Below are 3545 nucleotides of genomic sequence, written 5' to 3'. Positions count from 1 at the left end.
ATAAAATAAAATAAAACACCCCAATAAAACCAAACATCCCAGTAAAACCAGTTATCCCAGTTCCCCAACCCCGCAGGGCTCACCTGAGGAGTCGCTGCCGCTCGTGGCCCCGCCCCGAATCCCTGTGACCAGAACAGACCCAAAACTTGGATTTTCCACCCCAAATCCCCTTTGGAAAACCCCAAAAGCAGCCGAGCCCCAGTTTGGGTTTGGAGCAGGGAAAAAAAACCCCAAAACCCCAAAAATTTGTGTGAACTGGAGAAGGAAAGGGCAGAGGTGACGCCAAAAGAGGCAAAATTGAGGTCAGGTTGGAAATTTGGGATGAATTTTGGGAATTTTGGGGTGAATTTTGGGAATTTTGGAGCCAGATCTGAACACCGGGGAACCCCCAGCCCTGGGCTGTGACCACGGGAGGGTTTTGGGATCGGGATCCCCCTGATGGTGCTGCACCCCAAAAAGGGACATTTTGGGGCACTTTTGGAGGTTTTGGGGTGGTGACTTCTGGATCTTTTTGGGACATTTCTGATTATTTTGGGGTTGTGGTTTCTGGATGTTTTTGGGGTTGTGGCCTCTGGGGCTTTTGGGGTCTTGACTTCTGGATCTTTTTGGGGCATTTCTGATTATTTTGGGTGTTTGACTTCTGGATCTTTTTGGGGCATTTCTGATTCTTTTGGGGTTTTGACTTCTGGATCTTTTTGGGGCATTTCTGATTATTTTGAGGTTGTGGCCTCTGGTGGTTTTGGGGTTGTGGCCTCTGGATCTTTTGGGGTTTTGGGGTTTTGATTTCTGGATCTTTTGGGGGCATTTCTAATGATTTTGGGGTTGTGGCCTCTGGGGCTTTTGGGGTTTTGACTTCTGAATCTTTTTGGGGTATTTCTGATTATTTTGAGGTTGTGGCTTTTTGGGGGGTTTGGTCTGAATCTTTTGGGGCATTTCTGATGATTTTGGGGTTTTTGCCTCTGGGGCTTTTGGGGTTTTGGCTTCTGGGTCTTTTGGGGCATTTCTGATGATTTTGGGGATTTTGGGGTGCTGGGATCGGGGTCTGACCTCTGTCCTTGTTCCTCTGGTAGGTGACAAAGAGCACGAGCAGGGCCAGCACCACGAAGATGACCGGGGACCAGTACCGGGCTGGGACACCCGAGGAGGTTCCTGTGGGGACAGAGGTGACCGGGGGGGACACTTTGGGACACTCCAGGGTGGTGGCAGGTCCTCTGAGAGGGTGCCAGGTCCTCCAGGAGAGTGACAGGTCCTCCAGGGTGATGGCACCTCCCTCAGGAGGTGACAGGTGGTGACAGGTCCGTCTGGTTGGTGGCACATCATCTAGAGTTGTGACACGTCCCCCAGAGTTGTGACAAATCCCCCATGAGGGTGACAAATCCCCCGGAACAGTGACACATCCCCCAGAGTTGTGACAAATCCCCCATGAGTGTGACAAATCCCCCATGAGGGTGACAAATCCCCCGGAACAGTGACATGTCCCCCAGAGTTGTGACAAATCCCCCATGAGGGTGACAAATCCCCCGGAACAGTGACACGTCCCCCAGAGTTGTGACACGTCCTCCAGGCAGGTGACAAGTCCCGAGGGGGTGGCACACACCCCTCAAGAGAGTGACGGTTCCTCCAGGGGTGGTGTCACCTCCTCATGATGGTGACAGATCCCTGGGGACAATGACAAATCCTTAGGGACAATGCCATATCCCATCAATGGTGACAAGGTCCCTAGGGACAATGACAAATCCCTGGGGACGATGCCACCTCCCCACAATGGTGACAGATCTCTGGGGACAATGCCATGTCTCCATCAATGGTGACAGGTCCCTGGGGACAATGAGAAATCCCTGGTGACAATGCCAGATCCCTGGGGACAGTGCCACCTCCTCACGATGGTGACAAACCCCTGGGGACAATGCCACCTCCCTGGAGACAGTGCCACGTTCCATCAATGGTGGCAGGTCACTGGGGACAATGCCACCTCCCCACGATGGTGACAAATCCCTGGGGACAATGCCACCTCCCTGGGGATGGTGTCACATCCCTGGGGACAATGTCACATCCTTGGTGACAGTGCCACCTCCCTGGGGACAGTGTCACCTCCCTGGGGACAGTGCCACCTCCCTGGGGACAACGCCACCTCCCTGGGGACAGTGTCACCTCCCTGGGGACAATGCCACCTCCCTGGGGATGGTGTCACATCCCTGGGGACAATGCCACATCCCTGGGGACAGTGCCACCTCCCTCCCCTTCCCGTGGCACTCACGGCTTTGGTTCCCTGCCGGTGTCACCGCCGGGTCCCCAAGGCTCCCGGGAGCGCTCGTGGTGACCCTCGGCCACGTTGTCACCGTGTCCCCGTCCCCGGTGGCCGCGCTGGGGTGTCCTGGTGGCTCCAGGGGCTCCCGTGTCCCCTGCGGGGTCTCCTCGGTGCCGTTCCCGTTCCCGTTCCCATTCCCCGACTCCTCTTCCTGGAAGCCGAGGGCTGGGAATTTATGGGATTTGGGATTTGTCCATTCTGCCCCAAATTCAGGGGTCAGGAACGGGAATATCCACCCCAGTGTCCCCTCAGGGGACGTGGGGCAGGGTTTGGGGACATTGCCAGAGGGTGAGAGGTCAGGAGGGGCCCCAAAAGGGAATTTTGGGAAAGAGGAGAGGGAGGGAAATCCCGGGAATTCCGAGGGAGCGGGGATGGGATCCCAAGAATGGATAAAGAAGTTCCAGGTGGGATTTGGGGTGGAGATCCAGGAAATTCTGCCCCCAGAGGGTTTGGGGGCCCTGGATCAGCTCCCCAGGGAATGATCCCGACCCCAAAACCTCCAGGAGGGATTTGGGGATTTGGGGATTTGGGGATTTGGGGATTTGGGGATTTTAGGGTTTGGGGATTTGGGGATTTTGGGGTTTTGGGATGGCCTGGGGTTGGGTTGGATGATCCGGGTGGTTTTTGCAGCTCAGGAGGTCCCACAACTCTCCGAGGGGGCTGAGCTCGAGCAGAGCAGCGGCCCCACATCCTGTGGGGCTCACACCTCGCCCCCGACAACAAAAACCCCAAATCTGTCAGGTTCTCACAGTGGAAAATGGGGGCTGGGGCTGAGCTGAGGCTGTTCCGAAACCCAGGAGGTGTTGGGGTTGTGCCGCCAGCAGGGAATTATAAAATACCCCAAAATACCCCAAAATGTCCCCATTTGGGGCATGGAATTGGGGGATGTGAGGTGGAAGGACCCACCAGGACCATCCAAGTCCTGTTCGTGGCCCTGCCAGGATTAAAACCAACAAAACCAACCCAAAACGGCCCAAAAGCCCCTCCTGATGCTCAGCTGGGGTGGGCTGGGATGGATTTGGGGAGCTGGGACAGCTCAGAAAACCCCAAAACCCTCTTGGGAACACAACCCAGGCTCAGCAAAGCCGGGCTCAACCCAAACCTGAGCTTAACCCCCAGGAAAAGCCCTCCAGGGACCTCCCTGCGCTGCACCCGCTGCCTTCAGCCCCTTCCTCTTCCTCATCCTCCGTACCCATTTCTGCCCCCCTGTACCCCACTTTTACCCCCGTACCCCGTT

At 56.1% G+C, this 3545-nt stretch overlaps 1 long non-coding RNA gene across 1 annotated transcript in view; it reads right to left on the bottom strand.

The window, feature by feature from the left end:
- Positions 1-1177, bottom strand: part of LOC115949070 — a 2105-nt gene extending 928 nt beyond the window's left edge. Inside the window, exons 1-2 of the long non-coding RNA XR_004082728.1 lie at positions 1048-1177; positions 84-122 (exon numbers count right to left, since the gene is read on the bottom strand). This is a non-coding gene — a long non-coding RNA (uncharacterized LOC115949070). The remainder of the gene's footprint in view (positions 1-83; positions 123-1047) is intronic.
- Between the last annotated feature and the right edge of the window lie 2368 nt (positions 1178-3545).

The sequence above is a fragment of the Geospiza fortis genome, unplaced genomic scaffold (genome assembly GCF_000277835.1).
Source record: "Geospiza fortis unplaced genomic scaffold, GeoFor_1.0 scaffold735, whole genome shotgun sequence".
Lineage (NCBI taxonomy): Eukaryota > Metazoa > Chordata > Aves > Passeriformes > Thraupidae > Geospiza > Geospiza fortis.
Note: the sequence above shows the minus strand (reverse complement) of the source record. Positions and strands in the feature narration are given on the sequence as shown.